The sequence below is a fragment of the Neofelis nebulosa genome, chromosome 12, assembly GCF_028018385.1.
Source record: "Neofelis nebulosa isolate mNeoNeb1 chromosome 12, mNeoNeb1.pri, whole genome shotgun sequence".
Lineage (NCBI taxonomy): Eukaryota > Metazoa > Chordata > Mammalia > Carnivora > Felidae > Neofelis > Neofelis nebulosa.
The window spans coordinates 23,103,410-23,130,461 of record NC_080793.1 but is presented as its reverse complement, the minus strand read 5'-3'; the positions used below and the strand labels follow the sequence as shown (position 1 = coordinate 23,130,461).

Genomic DNA, 27,052 nt, shown 5'->3' with positions numbered 1-27,052 from the left:
CTACCACAATACATCTCTGCCTTACCCCACTGCAAAAATTCTATGAAATGTTGACTATACAGAGTGTCTCAAATCCCACTCTTCCCATTCTCTCTCGAATGCATTCCTGTTAGGCTTTCTTCCCAAGCACTCCACTGAAACAGCTTTCGTAAATATCCCCTGACCTGTCTCCCTCTCTCACACCCTGTCCTCCACCTCCCTTGTGCCCCACCACCATTTGACATACCATATAATCACTCACTTGTTTGTTACCTGTTGTCCCCAACTGATCTATAGCTTCCAGGAACGCTAGCCTAAAGGCCCAGAACATTGCCCGGCACATAGCAAATATTCAATAAATTTTTGTTAAATGGATCAGTGGGATAAATAAATGACCATGCCTAAGATGATGCAATTATCCAGTTAGGGAGCAGATATTTAAAGTCAGCTGTACCTGACTTTCAAATCACGTACCCCAAAGCCTCATGCCACAACCTGTGCCTCTGATGAGGTGATTGAAATAGATGGCAGTATCATTAGTGAAGTAGGGTCTATAATAGAAGAGAGATTTGCCATGGAGACTTGTGAAATCATTTAATAGTTGGCAAAATAAGCATAACATTAGAGAAATTGCCTACTTACTCAGAGGTGAGTAATCTGGCAATCTCATATATCTACTACACAATCCAGAATGAGAAATGGAACAACCACAGCCTCTAAATGACCCAAGCAGATGTCACAAAACCCAAGCTTACACACAAGAAGCTTAGTGGGTTCTCTCAGAGTCACAAGTTTAGGGTTAGGTATTCCAACCACAGAAGCTTAAAAGTGACCAACGGTGAGGTACTAGAGAGAGCACACTCCCACATAGACACACACACAATTTCCAGAAGCCTTTACAAGAACATAAATGACCTAGTCTGGTTTCGTTCAGCCTTACCACAGCCCTTCACACCTCCAGAGCCCTTCACACCTCAGCAGTGATTCCCCTGCAAGATGTCCGAATACAGGGCAGCATAAGACACGTGTTTAGAACAATGATTGGAGGTTGGGAGGATACGACTGAGTTGTATTCAGTACCTTTTTTGAAAAAGTAGATAAGGAACTCATACATTTTAGAGATATCCACAGAATCTGGCTGCAAGTTTTTAAAGCCTGCAATTGAAGAGGTAAAATTTCTGGAGAAACAAACAAGAAAATCTATTTAATAGAAGAGCCCAACCCCCATTTATGCTAAACAAATGGAACATTGGTATCCTTCTCCAAAGAATAAAAAAGAGAATCAAAGTGAATTTTAGTAGATACACGGATTTAATTTTTATTTTCAATTTGTGTTTGAGTCATGCCAAAGGTATATGAGAGGTGATAAATACGGCACAACTTGCATCATGAGAGTAATATCTGATATCAACAATCCAAGACAAGTTGGTACCCACTGGTCCAGGGAATGGGAAGTTGCTACTTAATAGCTCTATGACCTTCTATAGAGTGATGATAGTCTTATTTGTGGCTAAGTATACTTTTTCCAAGTAAGAGATTTGTTTTTCTAAGATTAGCAGTATAATGTCCTTAAAACTGGAAATAAATTAGCAGTACCAAAGAAAACTCCAAAAATCAGGCTTTTAACTCTGCAGGCTTGAAAAGAGAGAGAAATAAGAGCTTAATATTAAAATTTTCAAAATTTTTCCACCCTCATTAGCACTTCTGGTCTCAGATTTCACTGCTGGCATTACCGGTGGTGTATGGAAGCTTGTTTTTGTCACATATGTGAAGATTTATTTAACGTGAAAGCCCTCCCCAGTTCATGCGGATTGAAACCATAACTAAACACCTTGTCACATGTTTCCTGTTGTGAATAGGCACATATAGCTTTCCAAAGAATAATTATTATTCCAGTGTGCAGATTTTACCCAGACTTTCAAAAGGTAGATTATAGATCTTGAGAAACTAAAAAACTTATTTATGATTTTTAATCAGAAAAAGACTGTGTTCAAAATAAGACATGGAAAACAATTCATTCTCTGGAAAATAGAAAAATAAAGTTTTGGAAAACTAATTTCCCACTAATTTCCCCCTTTTTCTGAGCCAGATTCGAAAAGCTATGGTAAAAAAATATATATTACATGAGAAAAAAAACCCTTCTTTTCCTGTATTCAGTAGTTCAAATATCATATGAGATACTTTAAAGATTGAATTTTTGCTTTGGGGGGAATGGAATGGTTTCCTAAATGCCATCGGGACCCTCACTCTGCCTTGTGGCCAAATCTTTTTAAAGTCCCTACAGTCTGATATCCAAACATATAACATTGAAGGCAATATAACAAAGGAATTAAGACTGCAGGCTCTCAAATCAGAGACTTGAGTTTGAATTCTCCATTCTACTTATTATCCTTCCTATCCTTGAGCTATTTACTTCTCTGAGCCTCTGGTTTCTCATCTGCAAAATGGGTTAAAAGTATGGCCTGTTTCATACTTTCAGAAAGTATCAAAAAACAATACACAGAAACCACCTACCATGGGGTAATGCTCAAGCACTGATTTCAATTATGAATGTGATTGTGATCACGATAAGTAGCATCGATTGCTGTAAGTCTGGTTTCCCTTTAACACCACTCACCTGCCTGGCGCACAGGCACATAATACCTTCTTCTTAAATATTTTGTGATAGACTGCTGGAAAGAGGAGTTTGAACCTGGATCCATGCTCTTAAAATTCAAGAAATGTAATGACTCTTCTCTATTCCATTTCATCTACTCTCATTATTCCATCCACTTTCTTCCCTACTTTCAGAAACATCTAGAGAAGAATGAGAAAACTTGGCTACATACAGGAGAGTGTTTTGGAGGATTTGGATGTTGGGGAGCACGAGGCTTGCTTTGGGAGAGTTGAAACGGGGTAACACAAAATAAAATATGAAGAACAGCCAGCCCTAGTGAGAAGAAAACACTATCAAATCCTGATTTGTGTATATGTCCATCATTGGTGTGATTACTGAAAAGCCAGTCTAGTAGCTACTTTTTGCCCCCGTGCTCCGTAATTGTGCCTTGAGCCTTTTCTGCCTCTTTAAGATAAACCCCCTTCATGTGCTAGCTGCATTTAAAAAGTACCAATGAACAACTCAATTAACCCAGTAAATCATGAACCATTCAGTGATGACAATAAAGAAGGTGCCAGCAACATTACTGAAAGACTGACAAGGGGTGTTCGGGTAAGTTCAGTGGACCTGGACTGCTTTGTAGTCTTCACCCAAATCCTATCCAAAAAGGAAAGCTCAGTCCGATGTGTTTGCACACAGGGCTTGGTGAGCATGCTTTGTCAGTTATTATCAATGACTGACCATGACATTAGAAAATGTTATTTCTTCCAACTAAAAAGAACCTGCACTGACCCTTCTCTGTTGTGCCTCCCCATCCCCCGCATAACTATGCCCTTTCACCTCTGTTTTTTTTCTTCTTCTTCTTCTTCTTCTCTTTCTTTCTTCTTCTTCTTCTTTTACTTCAGGATTTATAAAATCCTTTGAAACATGTTGTTTCCAGATGTAGGTCCCAAGTGCCCTGTCATTTACTTCCTGTCCAAGCACAGAGCAGATGGAATTACACAAGGTTGGCCGCATGATTCCACCCTCCAATGCCTTCATTAAACTTCAGGATTTTAAAAGAGTCTGCCCAGTTACTGGCAGGGACCTTTCCATACTTCCACCCCCAAAGCTGTAAATTACTACCTCATTAAACTCAATTGTAAATGATTAGGTGTCTGGAATGTACTTTCCTTTCCCTGCAGCCTCCTTGGGGTAATTACTGCATCACAGGCCTCCCTACTTAACTTAGCACATTATTCAAGCAGTGCAATGTTTGAGTAGCTCAATGAGGGAGGAGGTTTTATTTCTGTGAAGGTATTATAACTCTATCTTTCGGTTCCAAAAGCAGATTTGTGATCTTTCAGTTCCCATTGAGTAATCTCTCTTTTAACAAGAGAAAGCTGTACTCAACCGGCCTTTTTCAAGAATTCATCTTTCTTTCTACCACACAGGCAGTTGGAACTACAGCACTTTTGTTTTTTCTGAGAATCAGTGAGATAATTTAACATTTTTAAAAGGCTGCTGTTGCTGCCATTAATTTCTATAGGTAAAGAGTGCCTGGGAAATGTTTAAATGTGGTTTTTTGTTTGAGTGGGGTGTTTTGTTTAGTTCTGTTTTCTGAGACAAAGGGAAACAAAGGTAACTCAGGTGATCAATGCCTAACCACCTAAGTCTGATTCTTTGATGACATTTGTTTTACGAAACCTTGAAGAGTCTGGAAAGGTCATGGGTAAAGGGTAGGAGGGAGAGAAAGAGGAGGAGAGGCTGTCACATTGAATAAATAATCTATCCCAAGTTCCCAGCCTGGTTGCCATCACGTTAGCAGGAAAGGTGAAACTAATATTCCCTGAGGGGCAAAAGCTCAGAAGGTCAGTCTTCTTTCTTAGGGAGGTTTTTGCCTCTTTAGTTGATTCATTGGTTTAGAGTCAAGATTTTTCACTGTCTGTCCTGGGCCTCCCTGCCACTTGTTTCACTAGAGTCCATCAGTTGTGCTTCAGTGTCACTGGAATATAGGGAAAGATAGTGACTTGTCATTTGGAGAAAGGAAATGAGGGCCATTAAGCCAAATGTTTAACTGAAGTCAAACAAGTATTAGCAATACAGTCATTGCTGATGTAGAGTTTCCACCTGTGTGAAGGAAAATGCGAAAATTGATAATGGAATGGAGCACCATCCCTTCTAACTCAGCCTAGGAATGCGTTCTTGGGTATTATAGATGATCCTAAGGAAGATTCATTCATATTTGGACATGACACATAGAGGTGGACTAGGTGGCTTGGGCATTCATTTGTCTGCATTCATTTGTGTCTGGAAAAAGTTCAAATGGAACTTTGCTTGGGAGACTACTCTCTAACTGGGATGGAATAAAAGGGCATACCTAGTACCTTGGAGTAGACAGCAGAAGAGAGGTAAAGGAGCTACTTCCCCAAGGAAGGAAAAGAAATGTAGTCATTTGGCAATGTCATCAATGTCATCATGGCGGACACCAGCAGCAGTGATGATGCTGACTTAAAATTCTCGGCAAGTTTCGTGAACATTAGATATTCAAAACAGTGCATAGGGAGGAACAACATGAGCTAAAGTAAGACACCACAAAAATAACCAGGTAAGACTTTAAAAGCCTGGACATTCTTTGTTAGTCTTGCACAAGTGCCAGGAGAATTTATTACTACAGTCACCCTATCCAGACCTATGGTCTGGTGAGTTCTGGGAAAATCAATTTACACAAAGGAACACTATTAAAATTAGTACCACAAAATGAGCACAGAAAAAATCAGCTAGTGAAGTAGACTGAATGGAAGCAAAGCAGATTTGTGAAGTACTTCATGTTAACTATGTTGTAGGCAATTCACTCTCTACTTTTTTTATTCCTTTTTAAATTATCATTTAAAAACCTATTCAAATTTTAAGATTATTTTTCCCCCACAGAGGAAAAGAAACAAAAAATGATATATGTCAAAGACCCTCCTGTAGAGTTGCGTTTTTATGGATTTCAATACCAGGCAAAACTAATCCACGATAACAGATACCACAATGTAATTACTTGTGGGTTGGAATGTTGGCTGGGAAGGAACATAAGGAAACTTTCTAGGGATATGAAAATGTTCTATATCTTGTGTAGTGGTCATAAGGGGTATATACATTTGTAAAAATTTATTGAACTATAAAATCAAAATTTTTACATTTTACTATATTAATTACGCCGCACTAAAAACAGTGTTAAAAATGTTTATTTTTGAACCCAAGAAGAATTGGTAATATATTGGGTCAATCTATCAGAAACACGTTATGCCTCCATTTATTCATTTGTATTTGAACACTCTCTGTATATCATTTTAAGTTTCTTCCTTAGTTAATTTAAAAATTACTTTTGTAGAAATTATAATTATATATTTTCCATCATACTCATCAGTGGGTTGTTTCTCATATATAGCAAAATCATAGTAGAGTTTTTTTAACTGACTTCCTTATTTCCATTATTCTTTTCTGTCTAGGCTTTGTTGTTGTTGTTGTTGTTGTTGTTGTTGTTTGTTTTTCACTGAGCATATCACTAAGAAATAATGACAGTGTTGCCTTGTTCTTGGCTTGAACTACTAAAAAGCTATTTTTAAAAATGAGGAAATATGTCATACAGTGCTATATGTCAATTACATATCAGTAAAACTGAAAGGAGGGGCGCCTGGGTGGCTCAGTCGGTTAAGCGTCCGACTTTAGCTCAGGTCATGATCTAATGGTCCATGAGTTCGAGCCCCGCGTCGGGCTCTGGGCTGATGGCTCAGAGCCTGGAGCCTGCTTCCGATTCTGTGTCTCCCTCTCTCTCTGCCCCTCCCCCATTCATGCTCTGTCTCTCTCTGTCTCAAAAATAAACGTTAAAAAAATTTTGAAAGGAGAAAAATGATGAGAGCTAATATTCCTGTCCTCTTGATAAAATGCCTTTAGCATTTGCCACTAGCAGAATGTTGATGTTAGATTGAGAGACTTACTCTCATATTAAGGTATTTCTGTCTATCCTTAAGTTTTCCTTGAATTTTATCACAGATGGGTATAGAATTTTGCATCTCCAGATCCTGATCTCCTGGTTGTGAGATCAAGCCCCACCTCGGGCTCCAAGCCGTGGTGGAGCCTGCTTACGGTTCTCTCTCTCCGTCTCCCTCTGTCCCTCCCCCGCTAAAATAAAGAACTTACATTCAGTGTTCTCATCATCATTTTCAATAATCCTAGCTGCAATTTTTTTTTCCTACTTAACTCAAGAAAAGAGACAAATTAGTTAGAAATCGGGTTTGGCTGCTGTGAGAGGCCCTAGCGGAGAGTGGTTAAAATAAGGTAAATGTCCATGTAGGAGGCTAGGGCTGAGGACAGCTCAACCTTTTTCTATCTTGCTAAGATATTTACCACCCAATTTCCACAGTATGTGGTCTCCACATCATGATTTCAGATCACTGAAGTAGTTCTTAACATCATATCCACATTCTAGCCCACAGAAGAAGCATAAGAGGGAAGGAAAGGATTTGCAAAGTATACATTGCTCATATCACTGCCATCCACATTAGAATTTAGTCACATGGCCACATCTAGAATCAAAGGATCCTGAGAAATGTAGTCTTTCGCTGGATGGCCAAGTGTTAAATTAAAAATTCTATTACTGGGGCGCCTGGGTGGCGCAGTCGGTTAAGCGTCCGACTTCAGCCAGGTCACGATCTCGCGGTCCGTGAGTTCGAGCCCCGCGTCAGGCTCTGGGCTGATGGCTCGGAGCCTGGAGCCTGTTTCCGATTCTGTCTCCCTCTCTCTCTGCCCCTCCCCCGTTCATGCTTTGTCTCTCTCTGTCCCAAAAATAAATAAAAAACGTTGAAAAAAAAAAAAATTAAAGATCACTTTAAAAAAAAAAAAATTCTATTACTATATAAAATGGGAGAACACATAAACAGCGAAAAAGAATCAGCACCTGACAGTTTTTAAAATGTTTCCAGTGAGCTGATTTAATTTTTAATTTTTAATTTTTAATTTCTAATTTTGTTTCAGTGGATCAAACAATGGGATATGAATTATTTTTAGTATTTAAGTTTATTGATAACGGATTTAATTGAAGTACACTTGACACACAACGTTCCATTAGTTTCAAGTATATAGCATAGTGACTGGACAAGGCTATCTGTTATACTATTCTCACCAGAAATGTAGCTACTATCGGTCACCATACACCATATGACACTATTACAATACCATTTACTATACTCTACTTATCCTATACTCTACCTTTTATTCCTGTGATTTATTCATTCCACAACTGGAAGCCTGTATCTCCCACGTCCCTTCACCCATTTTGCCTATCCCATCCACCCATCTTCCCCTCTGGCAACCATCAGTTTGTTCTCTGTATTTATGGGTCTATTTCTGGTTTTTGTTTGCTTATTCATTTGTTTTGCTTTTTAGATTCCACATATAAGTAAAATCACATTGTATTTGTCTTTCTCTGACTTATTTCATTTAGCATAATACCCTCTAGGTGCATCCATGTTGTCCATATGGCAAGATCTTATCCTTTTTATGGCTGAGTAATATTCCTGTGTGCGTGTGTGTGTGTGTGTGTGTGTGTGTGTGTGTGTGTATCACTTCTTTATCCATTCATCTGTTGAAGGACACTTGGGTTGCTTTCATATCTTGGCTATTGTAAATAATGCTGCCATAAACATAGGGGTGCATATATTTTTCAAATTAGAGTTTTCAATTTTGTTGGGGGTTGGGGATAAATACCCAGTAGTGAAATTACTAGATTGTATGCTATTTCTATTTTTAGTTCTTGAGAAACCTCTATACTGTTTCCCAGTTTGCATCCCCACCAACAATGCAAGAGGATTCCCCTTTCTCTGCATCCTTGCCAACACTTGTTATTTCCTGTTCTTTTCATTCTAGCCATTCTGACAGGTATAAGGTGATATCTCATTGTGGTTTCACTTATATCTGTGTCTGTTTCATTTCATGTGTCTGTTGGCCATCTGTATGCCTTCTTTGGGAAAATGTCTGTGCAGGTCTTCTGCCCATTTTTAATTGGATTATTTGGGGGTTTTTTGGTGTTGAATCAAATAAGTTCTTTATATATTTTGGATATTAACTCCTTATTGGACATATCATTTGCAAATATCTTCTCCCTTTCAGTAGGCTGCCTTTTCATTTTGTTGATGGTTTCCTTTGCTATGCAAAAGCTTTTTATTTTGGCATAGTCCAAATGGTTTGTTTTTGCTCTTGTTTCCCTTGCCTGAAGAGACCTATCTAGAAAAGTGTTGCAATGGCCAGTGTCAAAGTAATCACTGCCTGTGTTTTCTTCTAGGATTTTTATGGTTTCAGGTCTCACATTTAGGTCCTTCATGCATTTTGAGTTTATTTTTGTATATGGTGTAATGAAGTAGCCCAGTGTCATTGTTTTGCATGTAGCTGTCCAGTTTTCCCAGCAGCGTTTATTGAAGACTATCTTTTCTCCACTGTATGTTCTCGCCTCCTTTGTCGTAGATGAATTAACCATACAACTGTCAGTTTATTTCTGGGCTCTCTATTCCATTGATCTAGATATCTACTTTCGTGCCAGTTCCATACTGTTTCCATTACCACAGCTTTGTAGTTATCTTGAAAAAGTGAGATACCTCCAACTTTGTTCTTCTTTCTCAAGATTGCTTTGGCTATTCAGGAGCTTTTGTGGTTCCATACATATTGACAATTTTTATACCTTAATAGATGATCATATATGTTTAAATATCCATAGATTATGAAAAAAAATGTGTTCCCTTTATAATGTACAAAGTTTTATACGTATTTATAAATCCACCTTCCCATCTGTTTCTCCTTGTCTATTCTTACCTAAAGCACTTTACCTGCTGGTTACATTCCTTCCACAACCAACACTTTTGCTAGTTCCCTTTTACTAGCTTTCTAGTTTTCTACAGCTTCTCTGAATAGATGCTTAGAGATGGCAGAGTAGAAGTAGATGATAGCTTCATATATCCCACTGTCATAATTCTGTAAAATGTAATTTATTTCAGAAACGGCTAGTTTGCTATTTTTCACTCATATTTATAGGTACCTTGGACAAATATGCCTCTTTAATAAAATAGTAGGGGCCACACTTACTCAAATAATAACTTGGGCTATATTTCAAGTTGTAGTTTCCCTATGAATTCTTGCTCCTAAAAAATTTTTTTCAGGGGTTCCTAGGTGATTTAGTCGGTTGAGCGTCCAACTCTTGATTTTGGTTCAGGTCATGATCTCACAGTTTGTGGGATCAAGACCCATGTCAGGCTCTGTGCTGATAGCTAAAATTTTTATATAGTCTTTCTATATCTTCCAGTGTTAATAAAAAGCACTGTTCCATTATTGTGCCATATTTCCACTATTTTAAATTTTTTAAAAATTATATCAGTATTTATTTTATAAAATTTAAATGAAACTGTATACATTATTTTATAAGTTATGTTATGATCTCAAATGTTGCCCAAAAAACTATGTAATGTTTTCTAACAAATCCAAAATTTTTCATTTTATCAGTACAGCGTCTTGTAGAGCAGGCAAAAGTGGAAAGTTAAAAATGATATGTAGACCTGCAGCTGGTGAAGAAACATGAAAAACCCTGTAGAGTTAAAAACTATAGAGGCTGACTTCTTAGAAGATGTTTTCCCAATGTCAGGTTAATAATTTTGTGTGTCTGGCACTGTGGTTCAACTGTAAAAACAATGGAACTCCAACAAGATGGGATAGTTGTGGGGGGAGGGGGAAAAGAAAGCCAAGAAGGGCGAGGAGGATATGATTTTAACATCTGAAACTCAACTTTATAATGAGAAACAGAGGAGACATGATGTCATACTCTAGAAGGTAACTCCACTGTATTTTTTTTCAAGCTGGCTTGACCTGAGGTTTTCAACAAAGTCCAGATGGAAAGAAGGGAGAAATATATATATTCTAAGTTTGAAACAAAGACTTAAAATGGGGGGGAGTGGTTCACTCATGAATTTAACATGCTTGCATTTAATGCAGACCAAGTAAAGCCACCTCATTATTCCCTCCTCCCGGCCTCCTTACCCCAAACCTGTTAGCCTTACTCTGAATCTGCAGGATGCTGTCTGGCCTGGGTAGTCTCCTAACCACTGACTGAGGGAGGAGGTTCCTTTATTCCCACTGATGGAAAAGTCATCTATCGTCTTTCATCCACTCTAAAGTCTCAGGTTTGTTTTCTTGCGTTCAGTTTTTGTCCTTGTTTTGTTTGTTTGTTTTTAATTTTTTTAATGTTTTATTTATTCTTAAGAGAGAGAGAGAGAGAGAGAGAGAGAGAGCATGAGCGAGTGAGGGGCAGAGTGAGAGAGGGATACAGAATCCGAAGCTGGCTCCAGGCTCTGAGCTGTCAGCACAGAGCCCAACACAGGGCTCAAACCCACAAGCTGTGAGATCATGACCTGAGCCAAAGTCGGTCGCCTGACCGACTGAGCCACCCAGAAGCCCCTGTCCTTGTTTTGTTTTGTTTTGTTTTCATATTTTGCCCTCTCTGCAATTGGGATGGATCTTACAATCAATGATGCTTTGTGGTTTTATCGGCAAAAGTTTTTTTGGTTTGCTTACCTGCTTGCTTTTGTATTTTCCTTAGTGGAACTAAAATAATGCTGCATCCATTGTTAATGTTGTCTTAGAATTGGCCAAATACAACTCTAATAGAGATGACTGATGAAGCACAAGGGCTTTATTTGCTTTGTTTTGCTTTGCTTTGTGTTTATTCTGCAGTCACATCTTGATTGCAGAAGACACCCAGAAAGTAGCCCCCTGTGACCTGGTCTATGTTCTGTGAAAGTTCACTTCTGTGGCTACTGTTGATTATGCAACTATAAAGCCAGCAGTCATTTTTCACCTGGGGAAAGGCTGTCCATCTTCCCTGAAAGCTCTAGGTAGGGAATGTATCAACGTGCATTAGAAGCCCAGAATCTACAAAGAGGAAAGGATGGAGACTGCAGTCCCTGTCCCCCTAAAAGTCCAAGATCAGGGAAACATGGGATGAACCAGGGTGCCAATGCTAGAAGTAAGTGACAAGTACAAGAAAGGAGAAGTCATTGAGAGAAAACAAAAAAGGTTGATGTTCCTTGAGAAGGTGGTGGAGCCTCAAGACAAGGCTAGGTTTTAGGGAGAAAGGCAGCTGGTGGCTAGGGGCAATAAGTCCTGCAGACTTGGCCACTCTATCATAGTGCTGAGCTGGTTGAAGAATGTGACCAAGGACAGAGCACAGTAGCCCAGCCAGGAACCACCATGACACTGGCAGGAATCCAGACCTTCAAAACCATTTCCTAGGGTCACCTGGGAGACTCGATCAGTTGAGCGTCTGACTTCGGCTCAGGTCATGATCTCATGGGTCCGTCAGTTCGAGCCCCACATGGGGCTCTGTACTGACAGCTCAGAACCTGGAGCCTGCTTCAGATTCTGTGTTTCCCTCTCTCTCCCTGCCCCTCCCCCATTCATGCTCTGTCTCTGTCTCTTTCTCCGAAATAAACATTAAAATAATTTTTTTAATTAACAAAATCATTTCCTCAACTGTAGACGGGCACCCATCCAGCTGAGCAGGACTAGCCTTGTAACAGCAACAACACATGGCAAAAATGAAAGCAGTAACACCAATAATCCTACTCCACTTGCTGGTCCCCCTTCTCTCCCCTGCATGCATTCAGAAGTAACACTGACACCCTCTGGACTGGGGGTGGCCCTGCATTCATGGAAAACTAATTGAAAATTAGGACACTTGCCAATCTTTGTATCCCAGCTGCTAGAGCAGATCATTTGCCTAACAGGTACTGAGTACCTGTTACAAAATCAGGCACCATAGAAGACACTTTTAAAATGTTCCCAACCATCAATGACAAGTTGTGATTATTCTAAGGAAATAATGTCACCAGGGTTTTAAAACAATAATGTCCAAAGACACAAAGCTGATAGTGGTGGATTAAAGATTCAAACGAAGGCCAACCTGATTTGGAAAGTCATATTCTTTTCACAACACCATGCTGGCCATCTCTGAAGAGATGAGAATTCTCACAAGGTCAAGTTACTCAGAGATCCTCCACAATGCTTAACTGATTGTCTTATTCTGGATTAAATAATATAACCAATGTTTGGAATATGAAGAGGAAATAGCTGGGCCTAGAACCAGCCATCTGTCCCAGTGATGCAGAAGTCTCCAGTCAAATTTCCCTGGTTCACTGCGAACTGGGTTAATACAAAGCTTGACAAATTTAGGAGTTCCTGAAAGTTTCTAATGAGAGGTTTTCTGAAAAACAAAGGAGACCTTGACTCTACTTCCTCTGGAGGAAACACACAAGACTCTGTACAGAAGCCCTAAAAATCTGTCTTTCAGAGTCTCTTTTCATATGTCAATAAGGAAAAGTAGAGGAGTTTGTCACTAATCTACAATCCATCTACTTGGCTGCCTGAGGGGAGGTAAAGTAGGGGGATGGGCAAACCAGGTGAAGGGAGGTAGGAGATACAGGCTTCCAGTTATGGAATGAATAAGTCAGGAAAATAAAAGGCACAGCACAGGGAACATAATTGATGATATTGTAGCAGCTTTGATGGTGACAGACGGTAGCTACACTTGCGGTGAGCATAGCAGAAGAAAAATTGAATAGCTATGTTGTACACCTGAAACTAATGTAATATTGTGTATCAACTGTACTAAAAAATTTTTTTAATAAATAAAAATAAAATCCATCCACTAAAAGATTGATGGAGCACCTCTAGAACTTTCTGGACATTGAACTTCTTAAGGCCAAAGAGACCACTAACACTTTTGCATTAATTTTACATCCCTTTTCTGATTATAAAATATGATATGACTTTGTTTGAATTGTGGAATAAAATAATTTGCATGAAGAAAAGGCAAAATAATATTTGATTCATAATCTTCTCATGAGGTGATAAGAAAAGTTACCAGTTCAAATTACTGTTTCCAGTCATAGCTATTAAAAAATCATAATTAGTAACACACATGGAAATAGTTGTATATCCTTCTTCTGCTTAACATTACATCATGAGTTTTCCCTTAGCCATTACAAATTTCCAGAAACTGCCAACCTTGTAATTTTGGGTGTTGGCCATCAAGGATTCTAATCATAGAATAGAGAGTGAAAGGAACATAGTGCCTGCCTGCTAATATGCTCATAGAGAAAAAGGTAACCAAAGTCAGCAAGACGAGGGCATGCTTGAGAGGCAATGGGAAATCCGAAGTATTATTTCAAAAGGCATGAGTGGAAAACAAGAAATCAGAAAACATCTGTTCCAAACATTAGGGAACATGGCTGAACTAGTTAGGGATTTAAAACCCTATAGAGATTTACTGGGATAATGACTCCCAGAGGGAGGGAATCTTTTATAAACAGGGTGATTATGGAATTTTTCATTCAATCTTGAACACTATTGATAATTGGAGACAACAGTGGTAAACCAGGACATTCCTAGGGAAACTGACACAAATAGTTGCCTTATTTATAGTTATTAAGGGGAACGCTCTTGCACTGCTGATGGGAATGCAAACTGGTGCAGCCACTCTGGAAAACAGTACAGAGGCTTCTCAAGAAACTAAAAATAAAACTACCCTACGATCCAGCAATTGCACTATTAGGTATTTACTCAAAGGATACAAAAATACAAAAAAAAAAAAGATTTGAAGGGGTACATGCACCCCAATGTTTATAGCAGCATTATCAACAATAGCCAAACTATGAAGAGAGCCCAAATGTCCATTGACTGATGAATGGATAAAGAAGATGTGGTATATATACAAAGGAATATTATTCAGCCATCAAAAAGAATAAAATCTTGCCATTTGCAATGATGTGGATGGAGCTAGAATGTATTATGCTAAGCAAAATAAGTCAAGGAGGGAAAGACCAATACCATATGATTTCACTCATACGTGGGATTTAAGAAACAAAACAGATAAATAAGGGAAGGGGAAAAAAAGGGAAGAGGGGTAAACAAACCCAGTGGGTTGATAGAGGGAGATGGTGGGTAGGAGATGAGCTAGATGGATAATGGGTATTAAGGAGGGCACTTGCTGGGATGAGCACTGGGTGTTGTATGTAAGTGATGAATCACTGAATTCTACTCCTGAAACCAATACTGTACTGCATGTTAACTAAAACTTCTTAAATAAAAATAAATGAATAACAAATTTAAAAATTAAAAAAAAAAAAGAAGATGTGAAAGTGAAGAGTTCATAAGGGCTCTCGGACTGCTTGGATTTTATTGTATTGGCAATAATTCCTCTACAGGACTATATACTAACAGTGGCATCAAGAATTCTTGTTCTGAATCTGTTTTACTCTTTTCACTATTAAATACTGTGCTACCCAAAGTTGGAAGCATGCTCCAATATCATAAACACACACACACACACACACACACACACACGCACATGCACACACACTCACACACACAAGAATGGTCAGTGGGATTCATGAGGCAGAAACCAGAAAGTTTCCTAGGGCAGTGGTGCACAAGTGCCCATTGATTATGTAATGTTTTTGGTGGAGACAGAACATTACATAAGAAACATTCACTGTACGGTATTCCTAAAGTCTCTGAACTGTTCTGTCAGTCCCCACATTCATCCAAGTGTATCATCATGATTCCAGGATTTCCCTGTGTACTTTTTCCATACTCTGTCCCAGGGTTGCTAAGTGGAAAATGAGATTTTGGTGGGATGAAGGAACGGAAAGTAGTGAAAGATGGGGTGGATTTGTATGGAAAAAGCACCTGCATTCCCAAGGTTGCAGGATTGGCAACTCCCACCATGACTCCTTAGGGACGCGGTAGCACGTACCCATTCGCCAGCATGAGTGGGTAGTATGTTGGAGGCAGAGAGATGGACTTCCCAGGGTCTGAGCTGGTTGTATATTTTTGAACAGTCCTTTGCTCATTAGAGGATACCCAGAAGATTCTTCTATTATTTCAACATTCTAATCATTTTTAATAAGGACTTTTTCTGCTTCAATCAGCTAAAGACATTTCTGTTGCATACAACTAATCCCTCTAACTGATAAACCCATTTAGAAGTAGCATGCCCTTCATTCCTCTAGTCCTTCTGGTCCAATGACTGTGTAAGTCCCTACTACCTATCTTAAGTCCTTACACCCAGAACACGTAGAGTGGCTTTCTGTTTTTCCATCTAGTTTCTATTATTGTTTATATGTAGAGAAAGATATCTAGAAAATTACTTTAAACTTGAAATATATTTACACTTAAGAAGGTGTGGAAGGGCGCCTGGGTGGCTCAGTGGGTTAAGCGTCTGACTTCGGCTCAGGTCATGGCCTCACGGTTCGTGAGTTCAAGCCCGTGTCGGGCTCTGTGCTGACAGCTCAGAACCTGGAATCTGCTTTGGATTCTGTGTTTCCCTGGCTTTCTGCACCACCCCCCCCCCCCACCCACTGGCACTCTATCTCAAAAATAAACAAACATTAAAAAAAATTTTTTTTAAATGAAGGTGTGGAGAGGCCTTGAGGGGTCATGCCTTGACTCTGTAACGTTCCAACTTTTAATAAAAAGAATAGATTGCTATATTAAGGATGCAATAAAAATTCATTAAAAAATAATGAAACTTTAATACCTAACGTAGATCCAGCATTGTTATGTACTCAATAAATACTTGCTGGTAGAACAGGCAAAAGAAATATCAAATAATTGCAGACTACTATTTTATAGATAAAGTAGACGGCACTGCAAACACTGAATGGCTGGCTACAGCACCACTGGTTTTGGTATGGAATGTTACATGCCCATTTTAGGACAATAAATACAATGGAAGTTTGGTAGTAGAAGGGAACTAAAATGTATGGAGACATGGTCATGCTACTTTTAGATGGCTGTGTCTATTTAGAGGCATTAGTTACAAGCAACAGAATAAATTATGGCTGAATTAAGTGATAAGAAGTTTATTAAAATTGCTGGGAAGTTTCCACCTAGCAGAACAAGGGCAGGCTGAGCAGCCCCAGCCGAGGTCACATCAGAGAACCAGTCTGGCAGACTTTGCTGCCACCACCAGAAAAGGTGAAGCCACCTACCCAAGATCCCACAGCTAAGAAGTGGTAGAACTGGGATGTAAACCCGGACAGTCTGATTCTAGACTCTTCACTACCCAATCGAGATACGTGGAATCTGTAAAATTCACTGTACGGAGAGGTATGGTTGGTATCTTTAGGATAGTGTGAGTGACTGTGTCAAGCTCTCTTGCTGGCATTTTTTACGACCTCGTGTTTCATCTGAATGATCTCTCTCTGAACTACTGGTTCTCTAGGGTCTCCTGTCACTCTCGGGGCACAGTGAAGACATGGACCAGAAACAATCTTCTACCATGTCTTGTATGAGGTGTATAATAAAACACTAACAAAAGAGAGAATGCCCAAGTATGCAGCAACATTCATTGGCTGTAAAAATAGATGAGAAAACTAGGGCACAAGATGGGAAAATGGTATATTTGTCATCAGAATAAAGGAGACAAAAAATGTAAATGACTTGATAATCAGTTTAATGAAGCAATTAGATGTTACTGTCTTAAATCAACCATACTCTAAACTTATCCTTCCCTAAGTAGTATTTTCTATCAACAATCTCTTTCTGTGTCTCTCTCTTTTTCTCTCTCTCACTCCCTCCCTCCCCCAGCATTATTTCAAAATAAAATATATGGTCCTTAGTTTTTATGGCATGTTTCCTGGTGCTCAATAATTCAGCTCTTTGGAAGGAGCTAATGTATAGCACAAATGCTATTTTGTCTTGCTAGAGTGAAATTCCAGTGGTCTACCACCATTTTCTGTGACAAAGCTTTCTGGCTGAGCATTAACAACATTCTTTATAAAAGACAGAGACTGGGAACATGAAGAAGACCCAAGCTAAACAATGTACACACAATTATTAAGCATGATAGAACCCAAAATATGTTTGGAAAGAGATTTACTCCCTTTGTTATATACACCATAGCAATGCATGAACCTAAAACATCAATTTCTCAATTTTCCGAGACTTGTAACAGTCCCATCAGATTTCACCAGATTAATCTGGTATTTAGGGAGGCCAGATCAAATATTTATAAAAGTAGGAAAAATTATTCACTAGCCTTATTTATTTTTTAGGATCGAGAGTGCCTAATGGTGTGTGGAACACACACATTTTAAGAAATAATCTATATCATTTTACATTCTTGAACAATTCTGGGGAAGGGAGATTATTTTACACAGAGAACTGTCTGGAAATTTCCTGTAGTCTTGAAATGCTCTCTCAACATCTGTCATACTTTTGAGAATTTAGACCTAATAAGATTTCACAGCAACTATGATAGCACCAAAAATATTTGCAGTTGAGTATAATTATCAGTTTCCTGCAGGAGAGAGAGAATCTTTGTTATTAGGACAGGACTATTTGGCAATACTGAGGCAGCATAACATGGAGAACAAAACAAAGAATTTGGAGATACACAGGTCTGGACTGAAAAACATACAGTCAAGAATGCCTGTATGTCCATCTGGAAGCCCCCGCCAACCCTTTGTCTATAGAGATAGAAACACTTCCTTCCTCAAGGATACTATTGCAGAATGAATGAAAAGTCTGCAAATAGCCATGAGCTGCTTCAAAACAAGAGTTCAGTGTAAACATCAAATTAATTCTTCTAGGGTCACAGTCCATTCATTCTAGGCCCAGGGATAAATGTGGTAGCGTTTACCCAGGATGCTGAGTGGACAACTCGCCTAATCATATACAGGAAGCATTCGCTGTTTGCAACCTGGCTTGGAAATTCTGAGTATTATTACTTTCTGAAGTTATATATTATTTTAGTCTTGGTAATTTGGCTACTTTTATTAAATTAAAGACCCATTTCATGTATTCATTTATTATTGATGTCCCTCCAGACTCCAAAAAGGATTTTAAGAGACTTAAAAAGAAATGAAAGGAAAGACTAACAGAGACATTGTAAGAATGTGGTAGAATAAGTAATTATGCAAGAAAACTATGTTGAGGAAACATATTTTAATCAAACACAAGACTTAGATATTTCCACCAAATAGAGGGAAATATAAGACTTTGGTATCAAATGGCATCTGCTTAGCAGTGGTAACATTGTGGTAAAATCTCTGAGAGCAGCAATGAGATTCATAGACACTATGATGGAAATGTGTGGAAGGAAAGGAATGATCACTGACTAAAATGTCAGTGGAGCTGGATTGAGGAAAAATAATCCAGAGATTCTCAAGCCTCATCAAGTGAAAGAAAGGGCTCTGCTTAGTTGAAAGACGACGGTACAGACACTTCATCCTTCTGCTCTCCTTCTCTGACTCCACACAAGGAGAGATGCATCACAAGGGCAGAAAAAGGAAGAGCCTTGATAAGAATGAACAATATGCCAACTGTGATGTTTCACATGCTCTTCGATTCACAGAGTGGAAGTAAGAGAAAAACATGCCTTGTTTCAGCAGAATGCACTCTATAAATGTATGGAACATGGTGCATTTTGGCTAAGGGACGCCCAATAAGATAGTGCCAAGACTCAAAGAGAATCCTCTCATCTTGACTGATGACATAGGTAAACACCAGGTTTGATTAGGTCTTTCCATTTATTAAAAAAAGAAAAAAATGTTTGATGTCAATTTTGTAATCTAAAATATTTTAGTTTCTATGTTTAATTAAAATTGTTTCAATTTTAATTCATTTTAGATTTTTGTAAAAACTTACACATTCAAATTTTTCCCAAAACCTAAAAAGAAAAAAAAATGTCAAGGAGCTCCGTGGAAAAGATGATGTATCACAAAGAAAACATATCATCAATCTGAAGACCTAAAAGAGACTCTCCTATCTTTGAAAATGATGTTGGGTGGGAAACTAAAGGAAAATTGTTTAAAACTTGGCATCTTCAGTGGGTTGCAAAATGACAGAGCAAAAATGAAAGAGGGAGAACAGGAACAGGTAAAATGGTGCAACCAACAGAGACACCAGGACGGAAATTAGAGAGGAATGGGGGGTGGAATGAAAGAAGGAAGAACAAAAAGGAAACTGATACTGAAATAGCAGAATTAAGATCTGCAAAGAGAAGAAATGATGTGGCAAAGAAAGCAAATGTGGGAAACAACTTGAAGAGTCTTCCAAAAGAATAGCTGTAAAGGACATGACATAATTTCATGTGGGAAGTTCTAAATATCAAGGACTTACATTGAAAATCTAACCAAGGAATTAATGATGGTCACACCCACAAGACCAGAACAATTTTAAGTCGTATAACTTTTCTGAACTTAAAAACATAAAGATTATTCATATCAAAAGTAATTAACACGTTCTAAACGAAATTACCAATAACAGACCCATGCTGAAATTTCTGAACTACAAGGATAAAGAAAATATCCTACAACCCTTCAGGGGCACAAAAGAAATTTTAAAAACAACAACAGGGTGCCTGGGTGGCTCAGTCGGTTAAGCAGTCAACTTAGGCTCAGGTCATGATTTCGTGGTTTGCGGGTTCAAGCCCTGGGTCAGAATCTGTGCTGACAGCTCGAAGCCTGGAGCCTGCTTCAGATTCTGTGTCTCCCTCTCTCCCTGTCCCTCCCCTGCTTGTGCTCTGTCTCTCTCTCAAAACTGAATAAACATTTTTTTAAAAATTATAAATAAAAATAAAACAACAACAACAACCAAAAACAAACTCCAACATTATGACATTATGCTGGCCTCAAAATTCTATCCAATAAAAAAAAAAGGCAAAACAAAACAGAGAAGTCCATAGGATTTTCTGGAGGTAAAGCTCTAACACAAGAATATTATTTCCACATGAGTAGTTATTCCTGTGTGAAAGAAAAAAAATCATCATTCCAGTTAAACAAAGCCCAGAAAATACAGAATCCAAGTGCCTTTTTTCCTTAGAGTAAATTTTTCCTTTTTAGTTATAAAATGTATGTAACAAATGTATTATAAAAAGAATATTCAGGGGCGCCTAGGTGGCTCAGTCAATGAAGCACCTGACTCTTGATTTTGGCTCAGGTCATAATCTCACAGTCGTGAGATGGAGCCTCACCTCAGCTCCACACTGGGCATCGAGCCTGCTTGGGATCCTCTCTCTCTCTCTTTATCTCTCTCTCTCTCTCTCTCTCTCTTTCTCTCTCTCTCTCTCAAAACATAATATTCAAATAAGCAAGAGAAAAGATAACAATCACCTATAAATCACCTTCCAGGCTTATTTAGCAATATGTCACAAATTGTTGCCCATCTCATTAAAATTCTCTTATAGCGTCATTTACAATGTTGGGATTAGAACTTAGACTTCATTCCAATATGGAGAATAATAAATTATGGATGTGCCACCATTTATAACCTATTACCTGTGATCCAAATGTCCATTTGGTCAGAAGTCCACTGCCCTCCCCCAAGATTTCACATATTCCTGCAGAATTTAAAGTCCTGCAGTTATCTCTGGCTTTGACTCTAGCTCTGCACTGAGTTCATTTAGAATATGATTGCCTTGGCATGTGCTGTATCTGATCCTGTCACTTCTCTGCTACAAACCTTATTATTATTATTATTATTATTATTATTATTATTATTATTATTTAAATCCAAGTTGGTTAGCATATGATGTAATAATGATTTCAGGAGTAGAATTTAGTGATTTATCACTTCCATACAACACTCAGTGCTCATCCCAACAAGTGCCCTCTTTAATTCCCATCAAACATTTAGCCCATTCCTCCACCTACCTCCCCTCCAGCAACCCCTCAGTTTGTTCTCTGTATTTAACAGTCTCTTATGGTTTGCCTTCCTCTTTGTTTTTATCTTATTTTTTCTTCCCTTCCTCTATATTCATCTGTTGTGTTTCTTAAATTCCACATGAGTGAAATCATAGGTCTTTCTCTGAGACATATATGTCTTTCTCTGAGTTATTTCACTTAGCATAATACACTCTAGTTCCACCCACGTTGTTGCAAATGGCAAGATTTCATTCTTTTTCATTGCCGCATAGTATTTCATTGTGTATATATGTGCTGTGTGTATATATACATACATACATATACATATACATGCATATACAGATACATACATACCACATCTTCTTTATCTACATCATCTTTATGTATTCATCGGTTGATGGACATTTAGGCTCTTTCCATAATTTGGCTATTGTTGAAAGTGCTGCTATAAACATTGGGGTACATGTACCCTTATGCATCAGCACTCCTGTAACATTTGGGTAGATTCCAAGCAGTGCTATTACTGGATCATAGGGTAGTTCTACTTTTAATTTTTTGAGGAAACTCCATACTGTTCTCCAGAGTGGCTGCACCAGTTTGCATCCCCACCAACAGTGCAAGAGGGTTCCCTTTTCTCTGCATTCTTACCAATGTCTGTCATTGCCTGAGTTGTTAATTTTAGCCATTGTGAGAGGTGTGAGGTGGTATCTCATTATGGTTTTGATTTGTATTTCCCTGATGATGAGTGATGCTGAGCATCTCTTCGTGTGTCTGTTGGCCATCTGGATGTCTTTGGAAAAGTGTCTGCTCATTCTGCCACAAACCTTTTAATAAGTACTTTTCCATTGCCCTTGTAATAAAGTGTAAATTACTCAGCTTGACTTACAAATCCTGCATGTGCCTCCATTTCCAGACACTGCCCCCTCCCAACTGCCTACTCTCCTCTTTTCTCCTATGTTCCAACCACATGAACAATTGATTTTAGCTTCCCAAAGAGTCAAATTCCTTCTTACCTCCGGACCTCTGCAAGTTGTTCAGAAAATATTTACTAATCTATATTTCTATGCACTTTGCTTTAGGCCTGAAGGGCCTGGTCCAGAACAGACAAACCAGAACACATAGCGAGAACACAAATTTTAATATATGTAAGAATTTAATATGCTATAAAGTGTCACATATCAGTGGGAACATAATTAATTATCTAACAAATATTATGCAAGAATATTGGCCTCCACTGAGGAAAAAAAAGTTAAGAATAATAAAGTTGAAAGCCCTACTTAATACTAGATATAAAAATTAACAAGCCAGATTTAAGATGTACATATGAAATACACATCTCAATGTACCTATGAAACCATTAAAAACTGGAAGATATTACAACTGGTCAATTGACCTTGAGGTGTGAAAGGAAGTTCTAAGCATATAGCAATAGAGGTATCTTTAAAGGAAATTTTAACATATTCAATAACATAAAAATCAAGAGCTTTGGCAATTAGGGAAAACAAAGAGCAAATAAACTGACCAATATCGTATTAGTTGTAATGAATGCTTTATATTTTATTGTATTCCCAGCTCACAGAGAAGGTCCCAATCCATATAACCCAGCAATTCTGTGGCCTCATCTCCCCCACGCTTATGTCCTCCCCACCAACTCTTGACCACATGAACTCCTTCCTGTCCTTCAACCCACCTTGCTTCCACCTCAATGCCTTAGCCCTTGCTTTGCTTTCCTTTGGGTTTTCTTTTCCCACTTACCTGCAAACCTTGCTTCTGCCTTTGCGTATTCTTTCCTATTGCTGCTGTAACAAATTACCACCAGCTTAGTGGCTTAAAAACCTCATAAATTTAGGGGCGCCTGGGTGGCTCAGTTGGTTAAGCATCCAACTCTTGATTTTGGCTCAGGTCATGATCTCTCAGTTCATGAGACCAAGCCTCATGTTGGGTTCTGAGCTGATGGTAGGAAACCTGCTTGGGATTCCCTCTCCCCCTCTCTCTGCCTCTCAAAATAAATAAGCTAAAAAAAATTTTTAAACCCTTGTAAATTTATTACCTTATACTTCTGGAGGTCAGAAACCCTAAGACCCAGGTGCCAGCAGAGCTGTACTCTTTCTGGAGGTTCTAGAGCAGAATCTGTTTGCATGCCTTTTTCACCTTCTAGAAGCTGCACAGGCAGCTTTGCTTCTTTGGTTCACAGCCCCTTCCTGCATCTTCAAGCCAGCAACATAGAATCTTCAAATCTCCTTGACTCTACTTCCCCATGTTGCATCTCCTTCTCTGACTGACCTCCCACCCCCCTCTAGTAACAATCCCTTTCAGTGGGCCTAATCTTCCCATCTCAAGGTCGTTATTAACCTAATCACACCTGAAAATCCCCTTTACATGTAAGGTAACATATGTACAAGTTTCAGAGATTCAGACATAGAAATCTTTGGAGAGGGCATTTTTCTGTCTACAAAATTTCCTTCAGATGTTGCTCAAATGTTACTTTATCAAAAAGACAATGCTACACCTAAATAAAACTGAAAGAGCTTCTGTTCCATCCCTAAACCTATGCTTCTGCTTCTCACTGTATTTTATTCTTTTGTTTAGCACTTTATACCATCTAATTTATGCAATCTCCATCAGGCCAGGGACTTTATATTATTTACCCATGGGTTCCCATAGCTAGAAGAGTGGGAAGCACATTATAGGTGCTCAATAAATGTTTGCTGAATGAATAAATGAACCAGAAAAAATAAAATGACTTGTTTCCAGGGCAAGAAAAATACCAGAGATGACAAACTCTCTTGTACTGATAAATAAATAACAAAAAGAAAGGAAAAAAGGATGGACTGCATCTCCTCAAATTGCTGTTGAATTGTGAAATCTCTCTGTTATTGGTCCGCAAAACTTTCCCTATGTCATGCATTAGATTTTCTTTAAATTTTGGCCAGAGCAGTATTAAGTCAATGTAATGAAGGCAAGAGGTGACAAGTCTATACATTTCTCAAGAAAAATCTCAATTCTTACATGTTCCTCCTGCCTCCATGGTAACCTAAGGAAGGTAAGTATAAGCAAAATCAAAAAGGGAGAAGGGAAAAAGAATGTTGAGCCCACGTGGCCCGTTCACAACAAAAGTCTGTTCCGTTGTGATTTGTAGTCTGTTATTCAGCAGGAAAGAATCTTGGAAAAACAAGCATCTTGTTCTTGGAATGTCAGAGAGAATCAAAATAATTCAAAATCCAATCAGTGGCTTTGAACAAAACACATATTCCTTTTTCCTGCTAGATTTGAATCCTGCTAGATTTGAATTCCTCACACAGTAGAATTTATAGAGCTGAAGACTACTGGAATAATGAACAAGTCTAGGAAAATCCTGAACCACCCTGACTTGCTAAGAGTTGGGGACAATGGTGCAGGGCTAGAGGGGGAGACCAAGGGAGAAGACGGGATAGGGCGCAATGTATGAAATGGAAGAATGAATTCTGGCAAGGGAACTGCCTGCTTTGGTATTTGCATAGCAGAGTAATGACACTTGAAACCCTTGCTTTTATTTTTCCTTAAAATGCACGAAGCCACATGATTGTTATAGTCACTCTTGCTGTATAAAAATTGTCCCATGGTTTAGTGGTATAAACTACAATCATTTGATTTTGCTCACAATTTTGAGGGTCAGGAATTTGGAACAGGCTTTGCTAAGTCTCTCTTTGGGGGTCTCTCATGCCACTACATTCAGATGTCAGCTGAGGCTGCCGTCACCCAAAGACTTGCCTGGCTAAACATCTGAGTTGGCTCAATCACGTAGTTGGCAAGTGCTAACCTTTGGCAAGGTCTTTATCGTATTCATTATATAATTATTAAATCCATATCACCTGCTAAGCACTGTGCTAAGTAAATAGAATTATTACTGACTGAAGTAGGAAAAAAGGAAGGAGGGAAGAGTTTATTTCAGTTTGTCACATTTCACCTTAAAAATAATGTTCTTTTTGGCATGCAGAGAAACCATGTGGTTCGCTCTGGCTTTTGTCCTCCAATAGTTCAAGCATTTAAAGAGAGAACTTAAGGGGCACCTGGGTGGCTCAGTCAGTTAAGTGTCCTACTTCACCTTATGATCTCACTGTTTGTAGGTTCAAGCCCTACATCGGGCTCTGTGCTGATAACTCAGAGCCAGGATCCTGCTTCAGATTCTGTGTCTCCCTCTCTCTCTCTACCCCTCCGCAGCTTGTGCTCTGTCTCTTAAAAATAAATAAATGTTAAAAAAAAATAAATAAAAAGAGAACTTAAAAGATTAGGTTCATAGGGGCACTTGGGTGGCTCAGTTGGTTAAGTGTCGACTCTTGATTTTGGCTCAGGGCATGGTCTCACAGTTGGTTTATGAGTTTGAACCCTGTGTCAGGCTCTGTGCTGACAGCGCAGAGCCTACTTAGGATTCTCTCTCCCCCTCTCTCTCTGCTCCTTCCCCACTCTTGTGCACTCTCTCTCTAAAAAATAAATAAACTTAAAAAAAGATTAGGTTCATAAATCAATGTTTGGGAATAGCAGGAAGAAGAGTATGGGGTTCTCCTTGCTGCCTGCCCATATCAGAATCATGTTCTCTTGGATAGAGTGAAGAGGGAAGGAAGTGGAAGAGATCTGCCTGGGACTTACCTCCAAAGTGGGGCCCAGAAGCATCAGAGAGAGCCATGTGGTTCCCCCAATATAGCAATTAAGCAGGGGACTCCTGGTTGGAAGAGGCTATGCAGAAAATATGGGGCTCTCCGTCCTGGCCTGAGTGGCCCAGTGCTTAAGGAACAGAGGGGCCTCCCACTAATCCCAGAGGTCTCATGAACCCCATGAGAGTTGGAGTCAAACCCACAAAAGCTAAAGATAGATTTTCTATCTGCCAGGCATGATAGGACTAGAAATAGAAATCCATTTAAATAATCAAAAGTAAATCACATCTCTTCCTCATCCTCCTCCTCCCCTTCACTATACTCTCTGCCTCAGTGGTCACACTGTTTCCTCCGCTTCTGTATATGTGTCTGTCTGGTCTCCCTTTGCTTCTTTCTTATAAGGACATTTGCCAAGGCATTTGGAGCCCACCCAGATAATGCAAGATAATCTCTCCATCTCAAAACCCTTAACTTAATCACACATGTAAAGGTCCTTTTTCCCTATAATCTAACATTTACAGGTTCCAGAGATTAGAAGCTGGAATTTTGAGGACTTTTACTCAGCCCATCCCACCCACTGAAGGGGTTAACAGAGCATCAAGTTGGCACATTCCTCTTAAATATTTAGACAAAAAAATAGTTATTTGTCCTATACTTCCAAATGAGGCTACGTGATGCTGCAGCTCCCTGTGTCTCTATTGTGAACTGACCCTGTCAAGAGCTTTTTATCATAGGCAACTCTGTCCTTTCTAACCCAATGATCATCCTTTGGGGCAATGGAAAAAATAATATAAATCCTCCTTTGGGTTCCTCATTATGTGCCTGAAAGATGTTACGATGCTTCTTTTGTAACCCCATTCATCATATCTGGGGTAAGTATGCCACTGACATTGCCATTTAATCACTCCACACATAATACTATATAGGGTACAATTACTGTGTCAATTTGAGCTGTTTGCATTTAATTCCATCAAAAATTATCTCATGATATCAGAATACTATGAAGAATCACAAAGGAAAATAGATGTGAAAAAAAGCTAAATTATGTACTTGAACTGAGCCTGACTCATCTCCCAAATTTGCATGTTGAGTATAGACTCAGTCCATATACCACTGAAATCATCAATATTACT

At 38.8% G+C, this 27,052-nt stretch overlaps 1 protein-coding gene across 14 annotated transcripts in view; it reads right to left on the bottom strand.

Annotated features, from left to right (window-relative positions):
• LPAR1 (lysophosphatidic acid receptor 1) overlaps nt 1-27,052 on the bottom strand; it is a 355,096-nt gene that overhangs the window by 243,644 nt on the left and 84,400 nt on the right. The window contains exon 1 of one of the 14 annotated variants that reach the window (XM_058694581.1): nt 920-945. The exons of 12 other annotated variants lie outside the window; for them this stretch is intronic. The gene's annotated coding sequence lies outside the window, so the exon portion shown is untranslated. Of the gene's footprint in view, nt 1-919; nt 946-27,052 lie in introns of those variants that run through there. One more of the 14 variants, XM_058694579.1, reaches the window with a different exon arrangement.